Source organism: Myotis daubentonii, chromosome 10 (genome assembly GCF_963259705.1).
Source record: "Myotis daubentonii chromosome 10, mMyoDau2.1, whole genome shotgun sequence".
In the NCBI taxonomy this organism is placed as follows: Eukaryota; Metazoa; Chordata; class Mammalia; order Chiroptera; family Vespertilionidae; genus Myotis; species Myotis daubentonii.
The window spans coordinates 69,926,372-69,945,564 of record NC_081849.1 but is presented as its reverse complement, the minus strand read 5'-3'; the positions used below and the strand labels follow the sequence as shown (position 1 = coordinate 69,945,564).

General features: G+C 39.5%; 1 protein-coding gene across 9 annotated transcripts in view; it reads right to left on the bottom strand.

Annotated features, from left to right (window-relative positions):
• Window positions 1-19,193, bottom strand: part of MAGI2 (membrane associated guanylate kinase, WW and PDZ domain containing 2) — a 1,174,807-nt gene that overhangs the window by 74,106 nt on the left and 1,081,508 nt on the right. The window lies entirely within an intron of this gene.

The window sequence follows — 19,193 nt, the reverse complement described above, 5'->3', positions numbered from 1 at the left end:
AAAAAGTTGCTTGCAATGGGGACAAAATTTATTACTGTGTACAGTAAACATGATCAATGGAAGAGGGGCTGTCTTGGGCGGGGGGTGGGGGTGGTGGAGCTGAGGGTGTGTGGGAGTTTGAGAGAGATAGGGCTTTGAGGTCAGGATGCTGAGGGCAGTCTGTGCCTTGCTCACTGTTGTTTTCCACCATTGACTAAGGTGCCCAACACAGGACAAGAGCCTCATAAATATTTGTTAAATGAGTGAATAAATGTTATTTACTTCATTTTGGTCAAGGCTAACCTTGAATTCATGAGAACAAGGTCATAACAAAAGTCCCTAACAAGTGTTACAATATGAAGAAGGTGAACGTGTATAAAAGTGAAAACAACACAATCTTCTTCCTGCAGTGAGAAGCAAGCTCAGAAACAGCAATGCCTCACCGGGAACCAGCTGAAGACCCAGCCGCAAGGTGAAGGCATCTCTTTTCTTTTTGGAGTAAACGAGCCTTTTCTGGCATCACCGGCTAAGAGCAGACATTAATTTTTGTATTTACTGAGTCCTGTGAGAAGCACCGGAAAATAAATCCATATGGGACTTAGATCATACCTCCCACACTACAGCTTCAGGGCAGAGATCGCATTTGATAACATAATACTTTTTATTTCTACAATATTGTTTGTGGCACCTAGCACAGTTCTGACCAGTGCATGAGAGGGGAGGGAGGAAGGAAAGGAGAGAGAGAGAGAGAGAGGGAGAGAGAGAAAGAATATGGTTGGTTGACTGATTCATGTGGAGGTAAAGTAAATAAGGAAAAGTGTTGCTGATGATACACCCATTAAACCATCCACAGGGGCACTGAGGGCAAGGAGCCCATTTTATCAATTTTTAATCTCTGGCTTCTATTATCCTTACTTAAGGCGAGGATTCTGAGCTTTGGGACAAATGAGGGCATGAGATTTGTGAAGGGCCACATAGCTTACAAGTGAGGTAACAAGACAAGACACAAGTTCTCTAATCCCAAAACCCAGCACTGTTGAGGTAGGGAGAAAGGCACAAGAGTAGGTTTTCACAGTTAAAGTTTCCTTCTACATCAACAGGAAACTAATATGTTTGTAATTTATTATTAACCTTTGCTATATTGTGTAAAAGTACCCACATAATCATGTGTCACAAATACCTCTGAAGTCCAGGTTCATTCAAACATGAGTAAGACGAGAAAGGAGGCCTGATGAAAGATTTGATGAGAATATCTATAACTGTGAATAAGTCTAGTTTGTACTTCATGTGTCTGAGCTTTCCTTATCACTTCAACTACTTTCTCCTTGAATAAATGTTATTTTTATAGTGTCAGAGTTCAGGTCAGCAGAATAATGGATGTCCTTGTCCCCAATTTTGGCTTGCACAAGGAGTACTAGTATGTACACAGGGCAGAAAAACTCATGTATCTGGGGTCAACTATCTTTGGTTGCAATGAAAACACAGTCTCTTTTTAATAGCTTAATTTTAAGACAGCTCTCCAGAGGATCTTTACTCATTGGCACCATATTCATTTGTACTGGCAATAAATGTGTGGATTACAATAATTTTTCTATTGAGATGCTAACATTGAATAAATAGAAAGTTAGAGCAGCATTGTATCACAATCATTTTGATGCACAAAATAAACATTATCCACTTTATTTCCTTTTGCTACTTGAAGTCACATATTAATTACTTAAAATTTACAACTAGGAATGTAGCCCAGTGTCTAAAAATCTTGCTTCTGTTCAAGTTAATTCAGATTGTCCATCCATGCATGAGAACAGCTGAGCTATGAAATTGGGCTGCATGTTGTTCTGGCAATAATGAGAAGATAATATTCCTTAGGAGTAGTTAAGTGACATCACTATCGATAGGTTAATTGGAAATAAAAATGTAAAGCTTTTTTAAATCACTAGAATAAAAAGCCTTTGGTTTGTTGGAGCTCCGCAATGTACTTTTTGAACTCTCCCCACTTTGAAGTTTAGGTTAATAACTGTCTGATTAATGTAACTATGCTGCTTTCAGAATTCCACACACATCCCATGGCCAATCAACCATTTTCTAAAGAAGACTTTCCTACTTACATCTTGATCACAGTCACCTTGCTCCCTCTACTCCTTTACCAAATCTTGAAAAAATGACTCCTGAGTCTGATGAAGTGCATGGAATATTGGTTATTAAAAAGCAATTTGCTGTTGCTTTTTAATAATTAATTTTTTAAATTTCTCACCTGAGGATATGCTTATTTGTTTTAGAGAGAGGGGGAAGAGGGGGATATATATATGGAGAGAGAGAGAGAGAGAGAGAGAGAGAGAGAGAGAGAGAGAGAGAGAAACATCCATGTGAGAAAGAACCCAAGAATTGAACCCATAACCTTTTGGTAAATGGAACGACGCTCCAACCAACTGAGCCCCACGGGCCAGAGCCCATAATTATTCTGAGAAGGTAGCTAAGTTAACTTTATGATGCATCCTAACCATATTCAAATTATTTTCAGCTCCCTGTGTGAATATTTACACTTATGCTACTACATACATGCATTTAGATTTCTATCTCTACACTAACCTCCCAATTAATTACCAACAGCTCATTGTGCAGTTGTGAACCACCCAGATGAAAACATTGGTCCTCCACAGTAATTAGCACTTAGTTAACATAGTTTCATGCCATATACATTCTAGGCATGTTAGAAACATTATCTCATTTAATTCTCAAACAAACAACACAAACAGGCAAACGTACTCTCTATGAGCTAGAGAAAACAAAGAAAAAGTCAAATTAATTTTGTTAAGTGCAATTCTAATTCATTTTTTGCCATTGGGATCTGATTAATTGCTGAGTAATGCATAGTGAGTGCCACTGGTACCAGGACATCAGGCTACTCTTGGCATGCTTAGTTAGTGTGAGCTGTCCCACACCACTGACTATACCCTTCATTTGGGTTGGACAGGTATCTTTAATACGTTGTATGAATGGACATTCAAGAATGACTTGGATCCACTTCATGATGCTTCATCTGTTCCTGTCTTGCTCTTCCTTCAGTGAATTTTCTGTCCTGGGCTCCTGCCTTGAACTAAGGTCCTCATCACCGCTTCCATTCTGTTTCTTGTACTTCCTAGTAATCTTTGAATGTGCCTCAGGATGGCCCCTCAAATCTGCCTTCATTTTGCTCCTTTTGGAGGCTGACCTTTCTATATTGTGTCTGTACAGTCCTGCATTGTTTTTTGTATGATGTTGCCTAGTCCTTTAACAAATAGGAGCCTGTTGCCCCCCGTATAACTGCATATAAACATGTGAATGGAAATTCTGAAATTCACCACCATTCTTAGAAAAACAAGTCTGCAGGCTTGTCTTGATGGAGAATCCTTGCTCTCTAATTATTTTTGTTTTCCAAGGATAGCACATTAGTAATGTAACTTGTTTGTTTGAAGTGTCTCTAGTCACTATGTGTAAATGTGCAATTGATTTATTTTTCCAATAACTACTACAGCCGTACTCTTTTGATCTCTCCAATCCATTCCTATGTAGCAGTGCAATTCCATGTTTCAACACTTTTAGCTATTAAAAAAGTATAGTGCAGTTAGCATTGCAACCCTACCTTCAATTCAAAGCTCCTGCTTCTCACTGTAGACTAGGCTGAAGACTTAGGCTACTTAAGTGGTAAAAAGGTCTTATTCTTCTTTCTCCTCAATCCCTCACCTTTCATCCTCATGTCTCCAGTCTGCCAGAGAAGCTCTGATGGCAGGTAATGTAAGAGGGGCAACAGTCAGCTGAGAGATCTAGAGCTACTGGCTGCAAGTCTGTCCTCCTCTATTATTCTCTGTGTAACAGATCGTGTGTGAGTGTGTGTGTGAGTGTGTGTGTGTGTGTGTGAGTGTGTGTGTGTGAGTGTGTGTGTGTGTGTGTAGGGGTGATGAAGGGGCATATCACTTGTGCCAGGGACTGTTCAAGGTGCTGGGGTTGTGGTGGGATCAAGGAAGACAAGGTTTCTGACTTCAGGAAATTTAAATTTAGTGAACATCCAAATGTTGCTTCTCTCCTGAGGATGTTTTGGGTTACTTCTTTGGGAGACCTGATATAGTTTTCCCTGTGTGTTGGAAGACATAGGGGATGCTGGTCTCTTCCTCTTCCATATTGCAACCCTTTCCTCCACTATGGATAATACAACTTATAGCCTCTTCCAGCAGGGGTCTCTTTGGCCAGAAAATATCCCACCAGAAAGATGGCTTAAGTCCTAAATCAACTGTAGTATCTAACAACCAATGGGAAAGGGTGGAGTGCAGGCTGCTCAGACCCACCCTCTCTTTGCTTTCTGTCTTTCCTCTTTTTCTCCCTTCCCCAGCTCATCAAGTGTCTCTGATTAAATTACTCAGCCACTTTTAGAAAAGAAACAATCATCAGTCTCCCATTGGGTAGAGGGCAAGGATGGTTCAAGTATCCCCAATCTTGAAGGAGGGGAACAGAACAATTCTAATACCTCTCTCTCTCATGGGGGTTGGGGTAGGGAGAAGGGATGGTTAATGATTCACAAACTGTTTTCTCCCAATGGGAAACTCTTGCTTCTACTCTGCATCGGGAGAGTGCAGGGAAAGACAAATCAGTAGGGTTAGTTCTGTGAAACAGCAGTTCCCAGCAGGCCCCCCAAGAAAGTGGCTGGCCTCGTGATTGGTGATTCTCTAAATGGAATGTAAGGACCTTAGTTTTCTATCCTCATTTTCTAGATAACTGGATCCAGGCTGGGATTACATCATTATACCACCTGGAGAGAAATAGAATAAAAACAGAGTTGGATGAAGCTTGGTGAGTATCTATTAATTTTACTTATTCATCCTCACTCTAGATAATTGAAAAGTGACTTCAGTGTTATTTATTCGTTAGGTCCTTATTAGCCAAGATTAAAACAAATGGGTTGCTGACTAAAGTGTGCATAATGTATGTTTATTATTAGAACCTATTGTTTCAGTGCAGTTTACACTTGACTTTTTGGGAACCTTTCTCAGATGAATACATCTATGATAAAATTTCATTTGTTCTTATTAAAATAATGTAATATTTAAAGTTAAGAGTTGAGAGTAATAAAACACCCATCCTTGCACTTACCAACCAGATTTTAATTAAATTAATATTGTGTAACCTTTACTTCAAACTCTTCTGCATAAAAAAGAAAATCTTAAGGATGGAATAGAAGACTCCTGCCTGCTTTCTGAATTCATTCCCCTCCCTACAAAGATAACCACTATTCTGTGTTTAACCACTATTGATGCTTTTTTCCTGTTTTTCTTACTTTTAGTACATAACCATAAGTAATATGTAGCATTACAAGTGTTTATACTTTATATAATTAGCATTATATATGTGATTCTGTAACTTGTTTTTTTACTCAACCTTATGTTGCTAAAATTTATTCATGTAGTGGATATAGTTCATTTATTTTAACTGCTATATAATACCACATTATATATACATTCTTTAGTTTATTTTTCAGTTCTATTGATGCACATTTAGGACCCCTGCCTCCAATATTTGCAATTGAAAACTATGCTGCAATAAACATTGTTGAAAATGTCTCCTGGTGTATTTGAGCAAGAACAGGATATACACATAGCAGTGGAGTGCTGATTTAAAGATGTATATCTTTAATTTTATTTGATGTTGTCAAATTGGTCTCTAAAGTGGCAGCACCAATATACTTTATCAGCAATATTGAATGAGAGTTCCCAGTTCCCCACATCCTTGCCAATGTTTGGAATTTCCAGACATTTAAATTGTTGCCAGTCCTATGAATGTAAAATGTTATCTTATTGCTTTAACTGTTTTTTTTTACTAATATTGAGCATCTTTGCAGATGTTACTAGCCATTTGAGTTTCTTCTTTTATAAATACCTTCATCATGTATTTTTCCCCATTAGATTATCTTCTTATTAATTCCTAAAAGTTCGTTATTATTTGTATGCGGGATAGCATGCATTTTTCTGTTTTATGTATTGCAAATAATTTCTCTTAATGTGAGGCTTATCTTTTCACTTGGTTCATGGTGTTCTGTCATAGAGACACTTAACATTTTAATGGAATCAGGTTTATCAGTAATGTTTCTTTATGGTGGTTTGGGCTTTTAATGATTTATTTAAAAATTCTTTTCAACCCAAATGGAAAAAAATTCTCTATATTTTCCTCTAAAAGTTGTAATGGTTTGCTTTTCACATTGAGTCTTCAATCCACCTAAAGCTGATTTTTGTGTATGGGTTGAAGTAGAGGTTTACTTTCATCTGTATGGATAACCACTTGTCTTAGCACCAGTTATCAAGAATCTGTTCTTCACGCTCCTCATTGTAGTTAATGTTGCCTCAACTGCATAGTAAGTCTCCGCACCCGTCTGTCTTTTGCTAGATTTCCCACAGTGTATATTCTTTCATCAACTGGACCACACCAGTGCCAGCACTCCCACTGTTTTCATTACTATCGCCTTCCACATACATCTGGAAATCTTGTAGGACTGGAAGTGTTTAGTCTCACTCTTACCATCATTTCAAATACACATAATTTCAAACATCTTTAGGTTGCATACAGTGACTATCAGAATTTTGGGTTTAAAAACAACATTTACACCAACTTTCCACTTCACTTTTAAAGTATCATAAGTTATAATAAGTACCAATTACTAATTCAAACATTTTCATAGTGATTTGCAGACAAAAATTTTATTAGACATTAACCCATAGCTGTTGACGAGGTCTTAAGAAAAGTAAACGTAATTTTTCTAAAGATTTAAATTAATCATATAAATAAAAGTAGGATTATTTTAACCATCCTGTCATTTTCTTAGTGAAATATTTAGAAAGAAACTGATTTGTAAAGGATTCACTTTTTTCTTGGCCTTACATCTTTTACAATAGTGGTTGATTTAATGCCCAGTTATCTATTCAAGCTTATTCAAAACTGGGCCTTACCCAGGGGTATGCATCAGAATTACCTAGGGAGCTTTTTAAAAGCCATGGACCCTTTTCAAATTTAGATATTCTCCACCAAAGTTGAAAAGCAATAATATATCACTAAAAAAGTAGAGCTATTGCCTCTCTAATAGAAGGACACTGGTGCCATCTATTATTGTGATTGATGTGAAGTATGAGCTTCCCTAAGAAGTATGTCATCGAGAGCTATGACACACTCCATTGTCCCATTGTTGTAACTGTTGACATGTTCTCTCAGACATTTCCAATGTAGTTCTATTGTCTAGTTTACCATTTCTAAATGTAAGGCTTATTGCCACTTGGACACCTGAGAGCTAAATGGAAAATGTACGTGCGTTCGTTTCATTCCAACACACTGTGATGTGGCCAGATTAATGAATAGTGTAGCTAATTAAAAAAGACCGCACAAGTGAGTGGGAACACTAACAACCCACCGTTGAAAAAACTGCAATTCACTGAGTCTTACACTCTTCTAACAGTGGATGACAACATTCCGTGTAGATTCCCATGTGACACATCCGAGTTGTTTTTCTCTCTCTAGAGGACTCTCCAATTTACCTTCTGAAATTCAAAGAGCTCAGGCATGAAACGTATCTATCCCAAAAGAGCCTGCCTACTCAAAAGTATATATATATCCCTCTGGGGCCCAGGCAGGGAGCTGCCGCATTGCACTTTGCATGCTTCCCTTCGGTGCTCCCCTGGGAGAATCCAATACTGACTGCTCCAGGTCACCAGCTCAACTCCTCATCCACATGCCAGAAGGGTCTGGCTTGTGCTTGCTCCACGCCCTCGTCGGGCTGCCTGTCTTTTAAATCAGTTTGGTCCCAGACCTGAGTGACATCACACAACACTGTTGACCTCTGTCCCAGGTAGGACCCAAACAATTTTGCAAGACAAATAACAAAAGCAAATTGCAGCACAGGGTCACCTAAAGGGTCATAAGGATTAGTTGTAGAAAACAGGGTACACACACTACACAATAATATATATATATTTTACCTTTTATTAAGCAATAAATTAGAGCAGAGGTATTTTGACTGAAACAGGTGTGGGTATGGGCTGGCACTCAGGTTCCTGCTTTCTTTACCCACATCTTACTTCCTGGCTTCCGTTCCTGTCCCAGGAGATTTTTTTGGCGTCCTGAGGATTATTTATAATCTTTTTATATAATAAAAAGGCACCTGAAGAAGGGCCAAGTCTTATACGTCTCTGTCCTGTTCTGATACTCCCTCTGCTTTCTGGAGTTGCTCCTCTCTTTCCTCATATCTACCTTTGAAGGTACATGCGGACCCACTCAAACATCACCTGCTCCGAGGACTCTCTCCAAGACAAAATTGATCTTCCCTAGGGCAAATGATCGGTGCTTCTATTATAATTATAGGGATTGCATGTCTCAGATATTCTGGGACAATCCCAGCTTCTAAATTAGATCTTAAGATGTACTTGGATTCATTTACTTATCAAATCACATTTCAATTTTTGTTTTGAAAATAAGGTAACACTAATTCCAGCTCTTACTGCAGTCAGCTTTATTTCTGAGTTGTTGCTCTATGAGAGCATCATAAAGTATATATTCCCGAAGAGTCTGGACTGGTTATTTCATCATAATCAATAGTCATTCCTCCTCCTCCCTCACTATTTCATCATGGTCATCATCCTTCAATTACTGACTGATGACCTAGAACACACCACGCAGTGCTGTGCACTTGCTTTCATTAGCTCACTTAATTTTTACAAAAACTCTGCAAGGTAAGTATGTATTGATCTCTATTTTGTGAGGAGGAAGCTGAGAAAACCCAGCAAGTGACTAAGCTGGGATCTGCCAAATCCAGACTCCTTTTCTCCCGCTGCTCTGCCACCCTCAGCGCCCTGCACATTCTAGAAATGTTTATTCTGGTAAAGACTGAGTAAATACGCGCTCAGTTGTTCAGAATTAAAGGCATAGAAAAAGCACACATGAATATATCTAGACTGTGAATTGAAATATTTCCCTTTCGTGTTTTCATGATTCAGAAAAGAACTTTGTACTTAGTGTCATCTTAACGAACCCTGGTGGTGGAGAAGCTAAGTGAAGCCATTGGAATTTTCATTTCACAGGCAATCTGTGGTTAAGGAGACGGGCATCCAAAAACACAACAGATACTTCTCCGTGATTGGTGACGTCTGAGCCCTGCTGGACTATCTGAACACAGGCTGGCATTGGTTCTACCAGGCTGAGGCCTATCTCTGGCTTCCTAAAATAGTCCTGGGAGATGTACTATTAGGTTATTATTGACCAAAACAAACAAACTGGCTGACCATTTCCAACGCTCCCTGGCTGAGTATATGAGGAATGGAGCAGGGACGCTGCTTAAGAGAACATCTGAGGAGGATGGAGTGGGGCAGAGGAGCGGCCCAGCAAGATGGAGAAAGAAGCTGCTATGCTCCTGGCTACGGTGCTACCTTCCCAGTGTTGTCAGAAGCACATGTAAGGACATGTGGGAGGTACCCGGTGGCCATGCTATTCTGGCCTTCCTGGTTGCCCACTAGGTGCACAGTGTTGTGCTAAGAGAGTGGAGGATACAGAGATGATTACGATACACAATTACATATCAAGATGTTTATAATCTAACATTAAATTTTACTGTAAAGTATAATGAACTACATGCTGTGGTTAAACATCTTTTAAGATAAATCTCTACCTCATACCACATACTAAACCAGTTCCCGATGGATTATGAATTTAAATGTGAAGAGTCCAACTTTAAAACTTCAAGAAAAATGACTTTAAGACAGGAAAGGATTTATGAAAACATAAACATGCAAATAATAGAGAATATTGATATATTGGAGTTTATGAAAATTAAGAATTTGATTTCATCAAAAGAGATCATAAAGGAAAAGGAGCTGCCACAAACTGGAAAAGATATTTGCAATACATATAATCAACAAAAAGACAATATCCATCATGTATAAAAACCAATAAGGAAAAGACAATAATAATAGAAATGTGGGCAAGAGACATCAACTTAAGTATCACAGAAGATGAAAATGGATAAGTCAAACATAAAAAGATGTTCATTAGTAATCAGGAAGAAAATTAAAGCCATAATGATATAGCATTTCATATCCACTATACTAACAGAAATTTAATATCAATTTTATATCAAATGTTGACAAGGATATAAAGCAGCAGGGACTCATATACTGCATCTAGGAGTTTACATATTGTTACAAACACTTTAGAAAAATTTCTGGCATTATTTAGTTAATTTGATGTTGCTCAAACCCAGGACCCAACAAATCTACTCTTAGGAATCGGTTCAGAAATTTTTCCCGAGAGAAAACCTTGCACATGTGTACCAGGAGACCTTTATAAGGATGTCCCTAACAGCGATATTTCTAATAGTAAGAGAACTGGAGCCCCGCCGGCGTGGCTCAATAATTAAGCATCAACCTATGAGCCAGGAGGTGGTGGTCTGATTTCCGGCCAGGGTGCATGCTTGGGTTGAGGCTTAGTATTCTTCTCTTAAGGGCTCATACACAAGCACAGTAATGCTAATAGATTGAGATGTCTCCTTTTCTTCCTGCAAGAGGCGAATATTGCTGACCGTGGCCTAAGGACCACTGGTATAGTCACCCTCTTGGCAGATAATTACACAAAGACCTGGGACACTGAGATGGCATCATGTCAAGAGCTGGTGGCTGGTTTGAAATGGAAAATGAGTGCCTTGCACGTCCAAGAGGCAGCTGGAAATTCAGGTTAAGCATTTAGGAGACATGCCAATACACACCTCCCCAACTGACCAAATAATGAGACAAGATTGCCTTGGTCACCGTGCTTCACACAGGATCAAGAAGAGGCGATGGCTTCGTGTAGAGAAGTACTTATTACAAAACAGGTATCTCGTCAAGTGGAACCAGACAGGAGTCAGACACAGTAATGACTTTTTCACCTGGAGGAGGCGGCGGCACAGTCCCACGGGCAGGTGTCAGGAAGCCGCGGGGAAAGCAGGGGTCACGGTTTGAGGATGGTATACGCCCAAGAGGCAACACACTGACTGGGGCACCTCAGAGGAGGGCTGTGAAATGCCTGCAATCACGGCTGAAGAACAGAGCACGTGGCTCTCGATATCTTCTGAATCGCTCTGCCCTGCAAACCCAATCCTGTGTGAACCAGGATCAAGGTGTATTCCACACCGTCCATTTTTCTGATTAAAATAGACATGGAGTGGGAGACTGGGCCAACCGAGCGACTTTGCCCACCCACCGGAGGGCTTCAGGTGCGGGGAGACATGGAATGGCTTTTCATAAACAATGGAAAGACATTTCCTACACTTCATAGAGATTCTGATTTATTCTCAGATAAAGACTGAGAAATGATGGCTTTTAGTATAAGAGAGGAAACTATGTTCACAAATCTTCCCCTCATTGAAGAGGCCAGTAGACTGTTTTTCACATCACAGCAGTGGTTTGTAACTTTCCCATTCTCTTCCTTAGGCAACTACCCCCTCCCCAAACATACCCCTCCCCCCAAAACAAACAAACAAACAATAAAAACCATGAATAATTAAAATGCAAAGATTCTCCTCACTTCTAATTTATTCCATGTCTACTCTGTCTTTTACCACCAAGATGCCATACTGACCCTTTGATTCCTTACCAAACCTTTAACTAGCCCTCAGGGAAGCTGCTTTGGAAATGGTTCAAAGTTGGGAAGCCAACAGGAGGCACAGAGGAGAGGACGGAGCCCTCCCCACATGGCATAATGAGCCCGCATAACTGCCAATGGAGTCTCATGCCAGCCGGCTCTGCTCCCTATGGCTCCCTTCTCTAATCAAGACAACGCTCTCCCTCAGCCCTGAAAGGAATGCGTGTAGCTCATTTAACAGTGTTCAGGTCAGACACTGAAAACAAAAAGGTAGTGGGCTTGATTTGATCTTGGTGAGAGGGTTTTCTTTCCCTCCATAAAAGGGCTGGAGCAGAACTCACACTATAAAGGAAAAACCTCACATTTGCAGACGATCTGAAGGGTGATTCAGAGTGAAGGCTGAGAGACAACCGGTCGCTCAGCGACACGGGCTGTGATGACAGGCAAAGGCGCTAACTTTATGCACAGATGAGCTTTCTGTGTTTGCTGAGTGCCGGCACCCGGAGGTGATGTAACAATGATGTTCGCAGTGCAGGGGCCCTGGAGTCATCTAGCCAAGCTCAGACACCTGCTGTGTTTCTCCAGGTGGACTACTTGATTCTTAAGTGCTTGCTATCTTTTCTTCTCTCAGGCTTTGGATTTTATCAAACTTTTTAGCTCATTTATCTGCCTTGACCTGACTGGGCTCCGTTCTGCAGCATTCTGATATTCTGCCAAAGCCTGGTTTTCCCGTCATTCGACTAATTGCACTGCCTCCCTGTGTACCTTTCCCAATAGGCTCCAGCGTTCCTGTCGTGTAACCCTTTATTCTGTCCTGCTTTGCATACCTCATGCTTTTGAAGTCCTTCATTATTTCCTGCTTGACCTTATCTTCCTTTATTTCCATTCTTACCTTGTCATTCATACATGATGAGAGGGAGTTTATGCATGAGGCAAACAAGACTTGAAATGCCACATCGTTTAAAAAAAGTGAGAGGCACATAAGGTTTTACGTACACTCCCTCACTGCTACTACAACATTTGTAATAGTTAAATGAGCCCCAAAGAGGACAGTGCATGTCAGGGAGGCACTGGGCATAAAAAGCTTCCTGTAAGTTAGACTGAATCTGCCTCCTGTATTCATATACTCAGTTATTTATGAATCCCATGTCCTGGTTCATCAGGCGCCTTTGTGGCCATGGACTTGCTGAGCATGGCAGGTGACCTGCAGAGCTGGCAAACACGCCTGCAACGCTCTGCTCCTCAGCGGTTTCTGTTCACATATCCATTCGGCAGTACCTACTTACTGCGTGCTCACCATGTGCCAGGCACAGTGCTGGGCACTGGGGTACAGTGGGGAGCACAGAGCAACATCTTTCCTGATCTCATGGAGTTCATACCCTGAGAGACAGACCTCATAACATAACCACACACACAAAACTGTATAGTTAGCGCCATGAAAAAATGCTGTGAAGATGTGAGCCAGTGACAGGTGAGGGTGACCTGACTGGATTCTCTGGGAGGAGGTGCTGGAGCTGGACAAGGAGGAGTTAACCAGGTGAAGGGGAGAGGGAAGAGCATTTCAGAAGGAGGGAGCAACCTTTGTAAAAGCCCCATGAGCAGGAGGAAGCACGGTGAACTATCAGAGACTGCACATGGGTTGGTGTGATGATGGGAAGCAAGGGGAGCCTCAGGTGAGATGAGTGGGGGAGGGAGGCCAGAACACACAGGGCATCAACAGTCTAGTGACGGATCTCATCTTTACCCTGAAAGAAATAGGGTGCATGGGAGGGCTTTAAGCAATGGGCAGACAGAACAGATTGGTGTTTTGAAAAAGAACCATCTTATGTAATAGACTGGATGGGTAGGTGGGTGGAGGGAGGCAAATACAAGTTGATTAGTATTTGAAACATGCATTCTGCATATGTGAGCTCAGAGTATGGAGAAGTATAGGTCTTGGGGTGAAGAGGGGTGGGTAAGAATAGAGAAGAAAACGTAGGAATATTGAACTAGGCACTTTGCCCTTTCTGGAAGATATAATTCCCATTTTACAGATGAGTAAGATTGACTCTCTGTTAAATAACTTGCAGAATATGATGACATGCTGTCATTCTATGAATTGCTAGGGTTCATTCAGCTGGCCAGAAGGACACTCGCTCCCTCCCCACCCAATGTGCACAGTCCTGAAGCTGCCCAGAGGAGGCCTGGTGTTTGGTTACAGAGCTATAGAGCAGCCATCTGTAAGCCTCTGACAGGTATCTTGTTCAAGGTCAGAGCTAGATAGCCAGTGAGTCCTTGGGCCAGAATGTGCATATCAGGTCTGAGAGGCTCCTACTCTTATTTCTGCCCCATAGTGCCTTACAATAGAAGAAGAAATTATGGAAAAGGAAAGGGACTGAGATAGGGAGTGGACTAGGAAGTCACTAAGACAGAGTCTTTAGGTTAAGGAAGAAACTGAGTTTAAGAGACAACGAAAGTATCTTAGATTAGCCTATGGAAAACACATGAAGTGAAGTGGTTCTTCAATGTGTGTCAACGACCAGAGTCTTCAGATTGAGGTAGATCCACGGATGGGCGTCTTTCACTATTTTTACCCAGCTGTTTCCTGCTGAGAAATTCTGTGTGTGACAGTCTCTTGTTGCTAAGGGAGACAGCCTCACTGCTTGGCTTCTCTGGATTCAAGGGCAAATTAATTTAAGACATAATGTCATGCCATTCAAGTTTAAAGTCAGGATAAAAGCAAGATATGAAGAGAGCTCTTCCCCACATTCAAGTAGCTAAGCAGGTCTACACACTTATGTCTCAGAAGCAAACCCAGTCCAGTGGAAGGTAAAACGGGGTTCTTCTGAGCGGTCCCCAGGACTCTGCACACTACCAAACATGTCCCCTCCCACAGCAGGCGCCTCTTAGACCTGGCAGGAAATAACAATCAGGAAACAATTTGGGCCCCCAAAATAAGTTTCCTCGGAGTAAAAACCATCTTCAAAATGTCAAGTACAGAAATGAGGCACAAGATCAAAAGTTTACACAGAATTTTCTCAGCATGCACATTTCTGAGGCATATCGAACGTTTCTACATTAATCTCTCTAAAAGCATATCAGGGCATAAGAGAGCACTTTGGATTGGCTGCAGTGGGACCTGACCCTGCTGGGGTGGCAACTGCTTCCCCCCTCCCTGACCACAGTCATTCCACCTCCCCTTGCTCCAGTACCTGTTTATAGCAGATAACAAAAGTAGGGCAGTTGGAAACCTCACATTGCCAATAGACTTTTTTTTTTGCCTGCACAGCTTTTATAAATTAAATTTTTTTCCAATTTAATTCTTAAAAACACAGATTTATGCCTTTTCTTTAAAACAACAACAAGAAAATTCAGAAATGCAGAAGGAGGAAGCCAGCATCCCCCTGATCAGCAGTTGGCCTAGGTTAGTAGTGGCTGCTCCATTCTTCACTCATTTATGCTCCCTGCCCAGCCCTGCAGGCGTGTGAGTTTGTGACCATCCTCACCTTTGTGAGACGGTGGGCCCAAGCAGCGCTGCTACAGTGTTGAGGTGGCAAGGTGTGGTAGAGGGTGAGGAGGAGACCATGCTTCTCTCTGCCCAGAACCCAGTAGTGTGGGCACCACGAGGGCTGGAAGCCTTGGGACCACCCAGGGTCAGTGCCTTGGCTGTCCTCAGGCAGGGCTGTAGCAGCAGCAAGGACTCACCCATGGCTTTGTGGGCCCCTGACCCACACAAAAGGGACTGGAGTTGGAGAGGAAGGAGAGGAGGTGTGCTACAGAATACTGCAGTGGGCACGTGTAGGACAGACACCCTCTGGGGCTGCCACATGGAGACAGTGAGAGGGAGACTAATTTCCAGTTCTAAGAGCGAAAGCAGTTTTGGCAACCGTAATTTGCTCACTGAAGATAAATGTGACAAACCCCTGTTTCTGATAATATAGGGGATGACCTTACCATGCTGAGCAGGCAAGAAAATAACGAATCTTCTGATGCGCAAAACAAAGCTAATGTGGGGGTCCTGGGGGCACACACGTGTCAAAGGGACCTGGTACCCAGAAAGTACCCGCCGGTTCTTGGGAAACTTCTTTCCAGCTTGATATCTGGGCATTAAGGATAGAGAAGGTAACTTGGGGGCTACAAAGGAGATATCTACATAAACTGAACCCCAAAGACTATTCAAAACAAATAAAGAGAATAAAAAGAGTGACACAGAAAAATCCAGACTAACAGAGAAGAGACAGAATAAAATGATATAATTAAATAAAATATTAGTAATCAAAATTAATGTATGTTGGCATAAATGATCCAATGAAGATATATTGTTAAAAATAGAAATCCAGCTATAAAGACCAGAGAAACACAAAAATAAGGATACAGAAAGTTTGAAAGCAAAAGATAAAAGAGACATATGAGACAAAGAAACCTAGTGTACTATTTACAACACATTTTGTCTTGAAATTAAAATGCATTGACAGAGATATGGTAAGTTACTGCATGATGACAAAAGATTCAATTCACCTGGAAAATGTAACAAATATCTGAGTACCAAATAACATGGCTTTAAAACATACAAAAGTAAACACTGACAGATCAAAACACTTAACAAAATCATTACCAAAAAAATGTTTTCAAGCACCTAGTTCAATATGTAATAGATCAAAATTTGTAAACATATGAAATATTTGAATAATACAATAATCAAGCTTTATCCAATGGACATGTCTATATCAAATACGGCACTCAACAATTATGAAATGCACATTCTTTACAAGCACACATGGATCATATTTAACAAATGAAACAAATATAAGGCCAAAAAAAGCAAGAACCCACAAATTTTAAAGACTGAAATCATATAGAATATATTCTCTGATGACAATGAAATTATACTAGAGATCAAGTACACACAACTAACCTGGAAATTCCAATACATTAAAAAATGCCAAACAGAACCATCTTCTTAATAACCCACGAGTCAAAGAAAAACATCATAGTGGAAATTTGAATATATTTAGAACTTAAAGTAACTAACATTCTACATATCAAAACTATAGCCTTAGATTCACACATTATTACTATAAATTAAGAAAACCTGTGAACTACTGATCTAAGCATCCAACCTAAGGAGCAAGAAAAATAAGAAGAGAGTAAACCCAAAGAAAATGTAGAGAGAGAACTATTAAGTATAAAAAAACATAAATTAATGAGAGAATACATATGTAAGCTGGCTCTTGAAAAAAATTCAAAATAGATCTCTAGCATGATTAATAAAGAAAACCAGAAAGAATACACAAACTAGGGTCAAATAAATGAGTAATTAGACATATCTACAAATGTTTCAAACATTAAAAATGTAAGAAGATAACATAAAAACTTTGAAAAACTAAGATGAACTAGATAAATTATTAGAAAAAAAAGAAATTCATCAGAACCAACTCAAGAAGAAATAGAAAACTTGAGGCATACCCTAATTATTATAGAAAAGTAGTGAGTGGCTTAACATTTTCACACGAAGAAAACATACTAGGTCTGGATGGATTCAGAGGTGTGTTCTACCAAACATTCAAGGACAATCCTAACTTACAGTATAGATGATCTATAAACTTCCAGACAACAGCAGCAATGACAACAACAGAAAGGATTATTTTTTTTTCACTTTGTAAAGCTAGCATAATGTTAATCATTCAAGGAAAAGAAAATTATTAGCCAATCTTACTCAAGAACATAAATACAAATACCCTAAAGGAAATAGCAGAAAACTGAATTGAACAATATATAAAAAATATGTCATAAATAAAGAGGGCTTATGTAGGAAAATCAAGAGTAATTTAACATACAAACTCATTAATACGATGTCATTAATTAGCATATTAGAAAAAAGATCATGTGATACTTTCTATGGAGGTAGAAATAGTACATGCAATTCAACATGTATTCATACAAACTTTCTATCAAACTAATAATAGAAGGGAATACTCTTAATCTGATAAAAGTTATATAAACTCATTAAACATTATGTTTAATGGTGAAATGTTAAAAGCATTCCCTTTAACATTAGAAATAAAACAAGAGTGCTTGCTTTGACTACCTTTATTCAGCATCATACTGGGAGCTGAGTAAGTGCAGTAAAATAAGGAAAAATAAACAAAAGAACACAGAAGACACGGAACTTTAATTATTTGCAGAAAATGTGATTATCTATGTATAAAAGTCAGAGGTAGCTACAGATAAATTATTTGAATTAATCAGCGAGTTTAGTAATTATATATGATACTAGAGGCCCAGTGCACGAAACTCGTGCACAGGTAGGGTGCCTAGTGGCTGCTGGCTGGTGGCTGGGGCTTCCCTTCTTCTGGCAGGCTGCCACTGCCAGCAGCTGGGGCCAGCCAGGGGGAGGGGCCATGGGAGGTTGGCCGGCCACACCCCCTGGTCGAATTCCTGGTCAAACTCCCAGTCGAGGGGACAATTTGCATATTAGGCTTTTATTATATAGGATGATTGATCAGTATGTAAAAAAATCAACTTTCTTTTTACTGGTAACAAATAGTATATTTCAATGTTGCATTAAAATATTATATACAAGAGCAAAAATAAAATATACAAAAGGTCTAGAATCAATCTTGCAAAATATTTGTAGCTATGTTATGGAAAAAACTATAAAAGTTTGATTAGTTTATGGAAAAACTAAATAATGGATTATATCAAGTTTATATATTATTATAAAGATATATTATATATTTTCTATATTATTATAAATATATTATTATACAGATAAAACAGAACATTGATGTAGGTACAGACAATTAGACCATCAGGACAGTATAGATAATCTATAAAAAGACCATTGCAGTTACAGAATTTTTGTTGATTATAGAGCTGTCATTGCAGATAGAGGAGAAATGGTGCTGTGATAAGTGTTTATCCACATGGAAAAACTGAAATTGGATTTCTACCTTAGATTATACAGAGAAAATAATTATAGGTGACCAAAGACTTAGATATGAAAAGAAAAACTGTATAACTTTTAGAAGAAGATGTAGGATATATTTAAGAATATGAGTGAATTATTTTTTAAAGCTGATACAGAAAGGAGAAACTGTAAAGAAAAAAGTTGATTAAGTCAATTACACAAAAATTAAGATATTTTCATCAAAGGGCATCATAAAGAATCTCATCTTTACAGATGATGAGGGAAATGTTTTTACATTGCTGGTATAAATATAAATTGTATCACCATGTAGGGAAAGATATTTGTGTTATTTAATTATGTTAAATATGTGACCACCTAGGTATATAGTCTGATCTAGAGAAATTCTTGCCCACGAGCGGCAGGAAATGTACAAGGATTGTTAGTTATAAAAAGCTGGAAATAGCCCAAATATCCATTGACAGGGAAAATCTTAAATATCCATAGTTAACTATTACAGAATGTAGCATATTCATGCAATGGAGTAGTTTATAGCAGTGGCCATAAGCTACAGCTTTATGTATCAACTTGAATGAGTCTTATGAACAGAAAGTATAAAAAGAAAAACCCCAGAGAAGAACATGTACAGTATGATTCATTTCCATAAAGTTCACAAAGTGTGCAAGGCTAGATGATGTAGGTGAGA